The 13,541-nt window shown below is 40.4% G+C and overlaps 1 pseudogene; it reads right to left on the bottom strand.

Annotated features, from left to right (window-relative positions):
• Positions 1-5,577: 5,577 nt before the first annotated feature.
• Positions 5,578-5,862, bottom strand: LOC109387860 (small ubiquitin-related modifier 3 pseudogene; annotated as a pseudogene).
• Positions 5,863-13,541: the final 7,679 nt, after the last annotated feature.

The raw sequence follows: 13,541 nt of genomic DNA, 5'->3' as shown, positions 1-13,541 counted from the left end.
CTGCTCAGCTCGGGCTGACTCGAACCGCTGTTGCTCAGAGCTCAAACTCTTGAGCGAGCTCTTAACCAACTGAGCCACTCAGCCGGCCCTTCCTCCTATATATTTTTAAGTAAGCCTCATTACTTAGTAGTCACAATCTGTTTTATGGGGAAAATAATACCTTTTTATTATGGACTTCCTGACAAAGGAAAATAGCAAGCCTCCTAATTCTCTCATTATCATCATCATGATAACGTCTCTACCATCATCATGTCAGTGTACCATCTATACCATCTATGCGCTATTTTACGTGCATTTTCTCATATTATAAAGCATTAATACTCAGGCAGACCTTGGGAGAAGTTGAAAACATGAACATGTAAAGTATCTTTTCTCTCCCCAAGCTCAGCTTCTCACTCTTGGCACACGAGGAGATTTTGGTTATTTGAGGCTAACTCCCCTGTTCAGATCTATGTTAATGGGAGTTTAGAAGAGGATCCTCCATGATCAGAGATATTCGAAATAGATACTATCTCCAGTCCCTTTATTTTAAATGCAGAAATGGAGGCTCAGGGCGGGGAGGTCTCTTACACCAATAGAGAGAGAGATGGAAACAAGTTTAGAAATAATCTAATCCAATTTCTTGGTTTTGCAGAGGTGAAACTTGAGTGACCCACCTAAATTTGGATCCTCACTGTGTGCCAAGCATGATGCTAAGTATTCTATATAGTTTATCTCACTTGCTACAATAACCTAAAGCATAGCTAATATTATTGCCTCCTTTTTATAGTTAAGAAAACTGAGGCTGAGAGTGGTAGAGTAATTTGTCTGAGGTGAGCCGGACAGCCGGCACAAGGCAGAGTTGGATTTAAACTTGGGCAGATCAACACTCCTAACCAGTAGGCCCCGGGCCCCCAGCAAGCCTCTGGCATTGCAGATACAGAGCTCCAGTGAGTAGACCAAAGATTAATGTCCAATCACTTAAAACTTGCTTGTTTTAATGAAGAACTAAAATGTTGAGATTGTACAAACTTTTTATATTAAATAATAAAAGTAAGTAAAAGCAAATACACTGAATAGTTCATATTAGCAATATGAATAGTTCATTGTGGCAGGACTGTCCAAAAGGTCATTATTTTGCAGTGACAGTTTTTTATTTTAACATGCAGAGTTTGAGTGTTTTAAATATGCACACAAAAAAAGAGAAACTAATATAATGTGGAAGTGTTTTGAATTAAATTGAAATATCCTGATATTTCATGACTGCTTCAACATGGATCTCTTAAAAAATGACTTTTCTTACATAATCACAGTGTTATTTCACACAATACCATTATCACACCTAAAATTTAGCAATAATTCCTTAATACTACCTATATTCAGTCAATATTCAAATTTCGATTATTATCTCAAAACTGCCCTTTAAATATTTTTATTAAAATCTGTATCTAATCAAGCAACATGATTGTTTTTGCTTGTTTTGTTTCTTAAATCTCTTTTAATCCTGAATGTTGCCAGTTTCCTTCCTTCCTTCCTTCCTTCCTTCTTTCCTTCCTTCCTTCCTTTCTGCCTTCCTTTCCTTCTTTATTTTAAGTGACATTCACTTGTTAAAGAGACCTGACTAGCAGACCTGTAATATGCCTCTTTCTAGATATATCTGATTGATTCCTCATAATGTCATTTCACTATGTTCCTGTATTCTCTGTATTTCGTTTATTTTAAAGATTTGATTAGATTCAAGTTAAACATTTTTGGCAAGAATATTTCATGGATGCTGCTGTGTGTTATATATCAGAAGCCACATGGTGTCAGGTCATCCCACCAGCAATGATGCCAAGATGAATCACCGGGTCAAGGATGTGACATGTGGTCCCTCCCTTGCAAAGCCACATTCTGCCCTTTTGACCAGCAAGCAGTCAGGGATCGGTAACCTCTATACCATCCACATTTACAATTTCTCATCAATTCTTCATCTATTGGGTTCAGTATCCATTGAAAATCCTTGCTTGAATCAACCATTGTATTTAAAATGGTGACTTTCCAACTGTCTTATCTCTACATTCACCAGCTGGCAATGTTCTGTTAAAATACTAGATTTAAATACATACATACATATGTACATACATTTAAATTGGGGAACAGTGTCTTTTTCCAGGACCCATCAGCTGCAAGTCAAGTAGTTATTTCAATCTAGTTGTGGAGGGTGTAGGAATCAAACCGGCAACCTTGGTGTTGTGAGCACTGAGCTCTAAACCAACTGAGCTAACCGGTTCCCCTGTGTTTGTTTTCTTATAACTGGACTTGGAGGTGGGGTTTGAACTTCCTCCCTTCTTATCACTGCTTCCAAACAGTTCTCCCTCCTTAAATCCTTAAAAAAAAAAAAAAAAAGATTGGTTTTGAATTTCATGTCAGACTTTATCACTTACCACCTCTCCTTACTGCATTTAGCTACTGATTTTAGCTCCTCTTTCACTGTCATTCTCTTCACCGCTACAACTTCACTCGCCATGTAGGTGATCCAACATCCTAGACTCTCAGTTCCTTGGATTCCTCTCCTGAAAGAATCTTACCCTACCTCAGTCATTAACTCACTTATAATTAAGCTTGTCATTGACTTTAATTGCAACCCCTGAACCATCTCAACTCAAGCAGTCCATTTTCCTACCACTACCTCCTACCATTTTAGCCCATTCCCTCTAATAACCTGATTTCCACAAATCTTTGATCTGATTAAGGCCATCAATCCATTGATCCTCAAAACTCTTCCCTATTCCTGGTAAAATCCATCTTATCCATCTACTCAGAACCTATAGCCATGAAGCTGGATGCGCCTGAAGAAAACCATTCAATTATGCTAACTGTTCTCTCTGAGGTTTGTGGCCACCGATCTTGAGGGAGCCCTTAATGCTGCCCAACAATGTGTTTTCCTTATTTCTTTACTCTCCTCTTCTAGACAACTCTTTTATTTCTTTTCCCTTTCTTTTCCCCAGCTTTACTGATGTATAATGGGCAAATTAAAATTGCAATATATTTAAAATATGTACATTTTAAATGATTTGATATACATATAAAAATGGAGAAAGGATTCCCACCACTGAGTTAACACACCCATCACTCCATATATTTACTTTTGTGTGTGTGTGAACTCTTATGTTCTACTCTCAGCAAATTTCAATTATACAATACAGTGTTATCACCTATAGTCACCATGCTATACATTAGATCTTTAGATCTTATTCATCTTATAACTGAAAGTTCGTACTCTTTTACCAGCTTCTCTCTATTTCCCTTCCTGCTCCTGCTCCCCAGCCCCTGGCAATCACCCTTCTACTCTCTATCTCTATGAGTTCAACTTTTTTTTTTTTAGATTCCATATGTAAGTGATGCTGTGCAGTTATTGTGTTTCTCTGTCTGGCTTATTTCACTTAGCATTATGCCCCCAAGCTTCACCCACATTGTTGCAAACGGCAAAGGTTTCTTTCCTTTTTTAAGGCTGAATAATATTCCATTGTATATATGTACCACATTTTCTTTATCTATTCATCTGTCAATGGATACTTAAGTTGTTTCCATATCTTGGCTATTGTGAATAAATGCAGCAATTAACATGGGATATGTTCTCCGAAGTGGGATTGCTGGATCCTATAGTAGTTCTAATTTTTATTTTTTGAGGAATCTCCATACCGTTTTCCATAATGGTTGCATCAGTTTACATTCCTATTAACAGTGCACAAAGGTTCCCTTTATCTCACATCTTTACCGGCGTTTATTTCTTCTCTCTCTTTTTTTTTTTTTTAGGTAAATTGTGTCCTCGTGGGAGTCTATATCCTAAAGCATAAAATAAATCATGCACATATTGGATTAGAGTGGAATTTCTAGGAAATTCAACATCATTTAAATCAGCTTATAGTATCTGAGAGGAGTAAGTGGGACTCTCTTTATATCTCTGGGGCATTACTGTCTGAGTAAACTCTGATCTTCCCAGTGGAAAAGCAAAGAGGAATTTCCTGTTCTTTTTTTCTTTTTTTTTTTTTTACAGGAATGCTGAAAAAGGCACTACATGAATCTATCACTGAAAAATATTGGCAGTACACACAGGAATAGCTGACAATAGGATCTGTGGATTTGGAACCACAGTGATGCAGGATTTTTTTGGTGAGTGTTTTTGTGTGTGTCTGGGATCGTGGTCTCATGGAGCTGAAGAATGGAGACACGGACCAGAGAGGTAAAGCTGCAGAAAAGGAGTTTATTAGGAGAAAAGAAATACTTTTCAAAGAAGCAGAAGTGGGAGAAAAAGTAGAGAATGGCTCAAGGGCCATTATTAGAAAAGAAAGTACACTCCAAAGAGTTTGGAGCGGCCCCCAGCAGAGGCAAGGCTCAAAATGCTCAAAAGGCCTATTTCTTGTCTTTTTGATAATAGACATCCTTAACAGGCATGAGGTGATGTCTCATTGTGGTTTTGATTTGCATTTCCCTGATGATTAATGATGTTGAGCATCTTTCCATGCGTCTGTTGGTCATTTGTATATCTTCTTTAGATAAATGTTTATTCAGGTCCTTTGCCCATTTTAAAATTGGATTATTCTTATTATTTCATTTTGCTTGAGTTCCATGTATAGTAGTCCTCCCTTATTTGCGGGGAATACATTCCAAGACCCCCAGTGGATGCCTGAAACCACAGATAATACCAAACCCTATATACTGTGTTTTCCTATACATACATACCTATGATAAAGTTTAATTCATAAATTAGGCACAATAAGATTAGCAATAACTAATAATAAAATAGAACGATTATAACAATATACTGTACTAAAATTTATGTGAATGTGGCATTATTGAGTAAAATAGGGGTTACTTGAATGAACACAAGCACTGTGATACCACAAAATAGTCCATCTGATAACTNCCTCATATGTGGGATCCGAACCGGGGCCCTCTGGCGTCCCAAGCCAGCTCTTAACCAACGCGCCACTTGGCCGGCCCTAAATTTCTTTTTTTTAATAAGAAGTTTATTTAAACAACAAGATGCTTGAATTGAAGGGAAAACTACTTAGGATTCTTTTTTTTTTTTTTTTTTTTTTTAGAGCTGTTTACCCCTACTTAAAGACAGGTTGCCCTACATGTAACAGCTACATAAAAAAAGTTATACAGTTGTCCTTGGTCTTACAGGGATAAATGAAAAACATTAAAATTCTCCAATCAAACATGGTATGCAAGGATTTTTATGTTGTTCTTTTTTTGTGAGAGCAAAAGAACTTACTGGACTATAAAGGTAAGTGCTGAATGAGCATGCCACTAATGGACAAAGGGGTTATTTTCACAGAACCAGTATTTTCCCCCATCCCGTGTCCATCTGATGTCGATCAAAACATACCATTGGCCATTTAGTTAAAAAAATACAAAATACTTGTGCACATATGTGTACACCAGTTACTTTATGTACAATAATGGAATGAGAAAGGGGAAAATGAAAAAATAGAGAAAATTATACTGTAGTAGTCAGGATGTGGTGGAACCAAATTGCATTTTTCTAACTGAGAATGTCATGTTGGTCTGGAGGAACAGAGTTCTGGAGTAAAGTAGCAGCTTCCCTTTTTAGCAGACCCTCCCTGTCTGCTGTTGGCACGCATCACTTGTATCTTCATCTTCCATTTCCAACTGGGCAGGTGTGTCTCTTTCACTGACTGGCTGTCCATCAGATTGGAGTCTGATCTGCCTCACTGACAAACCCAGTCGTTCACTGTAGGCTTTCATGAGTTTACCAAGTGGCGTATGCCTCTTAATCTTAAGGTGCACCACAGAACCATCCTGTCACGCCACCTTTAAATTAATGATCATCGTTCTCAATCTTGACTCCTCCTTGGGTTTTTCATTGGCCATGGTGAGCGCCGGAGTATCCTGAGCTGCCGCTTCACAAAAGAGGTACCAGGTCCACCAAGGCTTTTAATGTCTGATGGGACAAGTCCAGTGGCGTGTGTTTCAAACCTCGGTGCATAGTAACCTAATCCCAAGCGTTGGCCTCCTAACTTCAGACTCCTTTCTAATGCATCAGTCCTTTTGAAGATTTATAGTCACCAGATGAGCTTTTATTGACCTTGACGCCTTTATATATTTTCCAAGTAGATTCTTATAACAGAAAAAAAATGGAAGTATATATAATTAATAGGCTTTTATTTTTGGATGTTTTCAGCACTATTGCTTTCCATCAACATATGTGCTTTGCAGTGTGTCGACTGAACAATAATACCGACTAGGTAGTCCGTCACCAAAAAGGTTCTATTTGGGAAAAGGAAAAAGGGCTGCAACCCAGCACTTGCAAACCCAGCAAGCCAAATGCACATTCAGGCTTGTGTGCTAAAATGGAGGATATTTAAGGCAGGGAGATAGGAAGCTAGATCCATCGAGTTTTATGAAAAGGAAGTTAGGACCATAGAGTTGGAGTAGGTGGGCTCATGAACTTCCATGAGCTCAGCTCCTCCTATAGACCTTCCAGCTTGATCAGTCTCCTTAAAGGCCCCAATCATCTTTATCAAGTGCTATAAAAGTAATACAAGCACAAATGGGATTATAATGAAAAGTCACAGTTCTTTGCCTCACTCCTCTCTGCCACTAGTCCCTTCTCCCAGAGACAACTGTGTCAATTTTATTTTTTTTCATAATGCTGAGCTTGGTACTGCTCTTCTTTGATTTAGATATTTCCTTGTATCTTGGTAGCCTAGACTTCCCAAATCTACTTGATTCCCAATCATGGTAATGATTTCTACGGTGACTTTGAGCTTTGTTTGTATTTTGCAATTTTTTGGGGGGGAGGGGGAACAGTGTGTTTTTCCAGGACTCATCAGCTCCAAGCCAAGTAGTAGTTTCAATCTAGTTGTGGTGGGCGCATCTCAGTGACCCATGTGGGGATGGAACCGGCAACCTTGGTGTTATGAGCACTGGACTCCAACCAACTGAGCTAACTGACTGCCCTGTATTTTACAATTTTTAAGATTAGTTTCCTTATGAAAATTTTTTCCCATAATATTTTTTTTTACATTTAATATTATATTAATTTCAAGTGTACAGCATAGTGGTTAGATATTTATATAATTTGAGAAGTTATATAGTCTAGTATCCACATAGCACTATGCATAATTATTACCTTGTCATTCACTATATTATTTACATCCCCATGACTATTTTGTAACTACCAATTTGTATTTCTTTTTTTTTAAAGATTTTTAGTGTGTAATTGGGGGGATGGGAACAGTGATGGGGAATTGGGGGAAGGGGAACAGACAAGTTGCTGTCGTTTTGTTCTTCAATCTAGTTGTGGAGGACGCTGCTTCACTGGCCCAAGNCAGATTAAACATTCTTTTGAGATAAAATTCACATAACATAAAAATCACTATTTAGACTATTTTAAAGTGCATGATTCAGTGAGTTTTAGTATATTAACAATGTTGTGCAACCATAATTAATCTTTAATTCCAGAACATTTGTATTACCCCCCCAAAGAAACTCCGTACCCAGTAAGTAGCCACTCCCCACTCCTCCGTCCCTCCATCCCCCCGGTAACAACTATTAGTTCACTTTCTGTCTCTACGGATTTGCCAATGCTGGGCATTTCATAGAAATGGAATCATACACTATGCAGCACAGATTTTAAATGGAATCATACAATATGCAGCACAATATGGTGTCAAAATAAGGCTATGTTTCATCTAAAATATCAAAGTTATATATAGGATGGAAAAAAACATACAGTTTTGGAACAATTAGTAGTAACTCTAACGTGCCTTAATGTTTTATGACAGAGTTTTAAGGACTACCAGAATTCAGTTTGCCTGCCTTCTTGGGCAGGAATCTATCTTAATTCTTTTGGTTGCAATGAGATAGAAACTAAAGGATGGAAACAATGAAGACTGATGAATGGGGTTCATGTCCCCTTAATTCCTTAGCAAATAAAAAGCATGGCAATTCCAGACATTAACCAACCATGTACTCAGGCTTTTGCTGAAGACAGGATTGTTTCATACTCTCCATGGCTCTGGGCCTGGAACTGGCTGCAAGTGGTCCCTGATGGGTTTTGCCCACAGCCCACAGCATGGGCTCCTATGGGGACAACTGAGCTATTATCTGTGAAGGTTGAGGAATGTAAGGAGAGGGGTTTGTCCTCCTTTTATAAGTCTCTTAAGGGTAGCAGATGGCAATTCTTAACTCATTTTTTACATATTTATGACACTCTGTCTATTCATCCTTAGTCATATTTCCTTATTTCTATCATTTGTACATTTTAAATTAAATCCTGAACTAATCAGAAAATACCTCGTACTATCATCACACTGGCTCCTTCAAACACCTCTCTCTTTTTTCTTCTTCACTGAAGTTATATAAAATTAAGTAATCAGAATTGAATATTTGAGGGCAACCCAAGCCTCTAGATCATGGTACATCTATCTAGCACAGTGCAGGGCAAATGAATGTGTAATGAATGAACGAATCTGCTAAGGACAAGTAAAAGAGCGTTATAAATCATATTTAGAACAAAGAGGGCTGACTGTGTAATGTGAACAAGGGACAAAATAAGCACAGAACTCTTGTCTTGTATGTCAAGGAGAATGGTCTTCATACTAAAAAAGGTGAAACGACAATGGGTTAGAAGAAACTAGAGCCCAAGGTGGGTGGAAAATGTTAAGTGTCTAAGTTGTGCAGAGATCTAAATAATGTTTGATCATCTAGACTACATAAATTATGTCCAGCATACTCAGATAGCCCATAATGAGTAGCTGAGCAGATGTTATTTTGAAAATCACGGAACATGAAATCAAGATCTGATATTGGCAAATACCGTGGCAATTTTCCAAAAGGAGATGGTGGCGTGCCCAGACCTGATCTTGCTTCTGGGCAAGATTCAAGAAAGCGTTGTTCAAAGTAGCATTTGTGTGCTCTTACAAAGTAAACACGTTATGCAAAGTGAGAGTTTGCTAGGGACATATATTTTCACATAAACTTATATTTCTTTCTTTTGACAGGATTAATTAACCTGTAAAAAAACCCAAAACAAAATAGAAAATGATAGTAAATCTTGACGTCTGCAAGGCTTTGGAATAGGTTTCTCATTATATTTTCCAGACTCCTCCGTCCTTGGGTGAAGGGGATTATGCCTCATTTGTCTTTGGGTCCCCCAATGCCTGGAACAGTTCTTCATAGTTTGCTGAAGTCTGTGCTCTCAGTAAACAAATATATTAACTGAATGAAGGATGCAGAAATATGGCTCAGATGCTAGTCCAATTGAGTCGTTACTGGTTAGACAATCTTGCCTAAAGGTTCTAGCAAATGGGTCAATATCAAACTAGATGAATGAAAAGTTTCAACTGTGAAACAGTAGATAAAGGACAATACCATTTTGGTTTTGAAAAATGATATAGTTGCATGGAAAAATAGAGAAAATCTTTCTGTATTATAGACCAGACTGTAAACTAGTATAGCTGTTCCCGAGAGCAATATGGGTTATACTTTATAACCCAACAATTTGACTCCTGAGTTTATATCCCAAAGAAACTCTTCACAGATCCTTAAGGAGACAGAAATGAGAATGTTTACCATGGTTTTGTTTGTAACAAAGAACAGGAAACAACACAGGGGCAGTACCTTAGACCTGGGCAAGAAGACCTGGGCTCTGCTCGGCTCCCTGCACTTTGGGAATCTTCGCATATCACAAAGATACAAAAAGGACACTTCTTAAGGTCACTGATTTATTACCTAGAGCTGGCACAGTAGGATCTGTCACCCTACATGTCCTCTGTTGTAGCTAATGCTTTTCAGTCACCAGGGAAATGCATCCACATATCTTGTGCTGAATTAGACTGTTGTGAAAGTCTGCAAGTTGTACTGCTGCCAGCCTTGGAGATGGGCCCGGCTTTGGACATCAGGGAGCACTTAAGTGGCAAAAATGCTTAGGTAAAGGAGTAAACAAATAAATTACTTGACAAATCCTTCCTCTCAGATGCTATAAATCCAATAGACTCTTGCATAATAAAGTGTCCTTTCCCTGGAGTGCTGAGTGTCCATTTCTTTNTAGCAAATTTACAGTTCTAGAGTAGCAACGAAAATAATTTTATGGTTGGGGGTCACCACAACATGAGGAACTGTATTAAGGGGTCGCGGCATGAGGAAGGTTGAGAACCTCTGTTCTACAGCATAGAAATGCTGAACAGAGGAAGGATTCACATCGTGGGAGGGACAGAGTAGATGGCACCAGATTTCATCATGCTACTCAGAGCAGCATGCAATTTAAAACTTATGAATTGTTTGTGGAAATTTCCATTTAATATGTTTGCACCATGGTTAACTGCAGGTAACTGATACTGCAGAAAGCCAACTGAGGATAAGGTGGGACTACTGTATATTTTGGATGTTAACCCCTTATCATATACATGGTTTGCTAATACTTTCTCCCCATCTATAGGGAGTCTTCATTTTGTTGATGGTTTCCCTTGCTGTGCAGGAGCTTTGTTATGATTTTGTTAAACCAATTTTTGTTAAGCAGAGCCTAGGATGGGGGCCATATGGTTCAATAAAAGATCATGGAGAAGTTGAGATACAGAAGTTCATTACTTACAGGCCCTGGAGAAAGGACATGGCATGACGCCTAGCAGGGCCACACGAGGGGGTCAAGATAGGGTACAGGCAGAGAGTGACAGAACCTGGGGCACGTGCCTTTATTAGGGTCCAAGGGTGGAGTGTTTTGGGGTTCCTGGGCTAAGGCTGGATTGGTCAACTCAAATAAAATGGCAGTTTTGGTAAACTCTAAGGGGTCTTAGATAAGGGACGCCCGAAGGGAAGGCTGTGGGAGGCAGGGGAAACTGTTTATCATGAGGGCTGTTAAAGGAGTCATATCAGGAATTTGCATTTGCTGGTGACTCTGCAGGCTGTTATCTAGGGCATGCACCTGCATGAGGGGCTAGTGTCAGTTTAGAGACCCCGCAGGTCACTTAGCCAAACAAAATGGATGCCAAGGCAGCGAAATGCGGAGCAGCTTAGCTACACCCTCAACAATCCATCCTGTGATGACTCAATATCAGGAATAGCCATCACTTGTGTAGCAGATCTGTTAAAGGACATTGGTATTGTTTTCTGAAGCCATTGTAAAGCACTTTTAACCAAGGCAATAATGCTGAAGCCTATGATGGATAGACTTGTTACTACCTGAGATCCAGTTCTTAGCCACGGCCCCCAGGTGGATGGTGGGAACCATGAGAACAAATCAGGGAACCTGGGGAGTGTGGGAATCTGTTGAAATAGTTTAGCTATCTGGTGCATGACCTATAAACCTTGACACATCTTCTGGAGGTTTGGTCTGTACCTGCCTTGAGTTGTTAATGTACAGGCAGCAAGAAGTGCCCTGTAAAGAAGAGATTCCATCCTGTTCAGCCAATAAGAAATCTAACACCATCACCATTACCCATCACCATTTGCGTTAGTGAGTCATACTGCTGTTGCATCAGACTCAGAGTATGGTTTAGTTGTTTGTTGTTTGTTAGGGTGGCTAATAGGTGCTAGGTGGTTTTTAATTTTTCATCTTGGGCTAGGGCAGAAGCACCTGTTCCTATGCCTTCAGTCCAGTGGTGGTAGGCAGTCCCCACAGGATAGGGATAAGAAGGGCTCATTTGGTACACGAGTGGGGCCTCTCTAGAGGAGAGGTGCCAGGAGGGTAAAGGGTGGCTGGAATATTAAAGGTAACAATGTTGCAGTGATAGGGGCCATCGATGGGAATAGCTTGCAGACTGGACAGGACCAAGTGGACCTCCCCTGGCTCCTTGAGTTAGGTCCACAATAGCATTTGAATGAGATGTTATTTTTCATTAAGGGGCAGTGACCATACAGGGTGAGGTCCAGCCTTTTGTTTTCTGGTATAGTTGGGAGCCTTCTAAAGGACCACCGTGAGTGCATTATTTTGATGCTTACCCACAGGGTGCCCTGTTTGGGGTCTAGATTAGGGCTTTGGTTTAGCCTAAATGAAGCTTATGGTGTTTTGGAGGAAATGAGCACAAGCGGCTGATCACTGTGGGATAGATAGGGACGGGGAGCTTTCGGTCTGACCCTGTGTTGTGACAACCCAACATCGTTTCATTTGCAAGGCTTGGGCTGCTATCTTGGATGTTTGAATATAGTTTGAATATGAATATAGTTGCGTCAGATCTGGCCCACTTGGTTGTGGGGAGGGACAGGGTTGTGGCATACAAGGGGGAGGGGCTTATGGGTGAGCTGTAGAGAGGAGTGGAGGTGGCAATTTTAGGTGTGACGGAGGTGCTGGTATTTGTGGTGTGAATAATGAGGGTCTGTTATGGATGCAGCAGGTGGAAAGCAAAAGCTGTCACCTAGTACACTGAGCAGTGAACACAGCAGCAAGAAGTTCCTAACCGTGGGTCTAAGCAAGTCAAGCTAGGGGTGTTGCGCAGAGACACCTAATTGTGGCTAGTGTGATTTAGAATACATGGCTTGGCTTGCCATAAAGGTGAAATGATGTGTAGTGCTGCCAAGGGGACTTACAGTTTAGCAAGGGTTTTGAGAAAGGCAAGGTTCACGAGGCAAGCAGTAAGGTATTTCCAAAAAATAATATGCTATGGGGTTTTCAAGGTCGATTAACTGGAGGCATTTTTGCAACTCAGCCCCAAGGTTAAAAATCACCACCACCGTCATTTCCCTCCTGGCGTGGAGGCCATCTGGGAGGTGAAAGTCCGAACGTCCAGTTTCAGTGTCCAGTGAGGTTGACTCACATTGCCTTCCTCATCTTTCTCTTGGGTTGTGGCATCACCGTTGGAGGAGTACTCATCCCCAGTGGGGAGCTCTCGGACTGTGGCCACATCATCTGAGGTGCTGGTGTGTTCCGGGTGGGGTGATGGAAGTCAGCCCGGGGAAGTGTGGCCTTTCCATGTGGAGACTCAGGAAGCGTAGGAGTGGCTGGCTGGTGTTAAATTTATTGAAACGCTAGAGGCCTGACTCAGGATGGACCTACAAGGATGGACTCTACTGCTAGTTGAGCAGATCTGAGTGACCATCAGGGGTGCATCTTGCAATGGAGTGTGAGATGTCCATCACTGAGCTTGATGGGGACTTTATCCACAAATTATATAGATTTGGGGCAAATGATAGTCTACTTGCAGGGATATTTTTGTGGACAGCAGTGTTTCAATCCAGAAATCACCCCATTAAAACTATAGCAAGTTCATTAGGACACAAACATAACCAGTCATGAGTCTGATTTGGCTACATTGGGAGGGCCCTTCTGCCTGGGAGATAATTTGAGGTATAAGGAGGGAACAACTCATTTAAGCATCATTTCCATTGGTACGTTTAATGCAGGAGATGAGCTCTGGGTCAGAATCCATACCCAGTGGCAAGTTGGCTGTAGCCCTTCTGAAGGCCTGCCAGCAGTCGGCACTCACCCACCCATCCTGGGGTGCAGATGTGCACCAGGCTGATTTTGCTCCAGCTCATTTCTCGAGAGACAGGATTAGGCCCCAGGGGCCTATAGCAACCCTATTAAGCAGGCTATGCACAGCTGGAATAGAACA

This window comes from Hipposideros armiger, unplaced genomic scaffold (genome assembly GCF_001890085.2).
Source record: "Hipposideros armiger isolate ML-2016 unplaced genomic scaffold, ASM189008v1 scaffold_171, whole genome shotgun sequence".
NCBI lineage: Eukaryota > Metazoa > Chordata > Mammalia > Chiroptera > Hipposideridae > Hipposideros > Hipposideros armiger.
The sequence above is the reverse complement of the archived record's forward strand: the minus strand, read 5'-3'. Positions and strand labels throughout refer to the sequence as shown.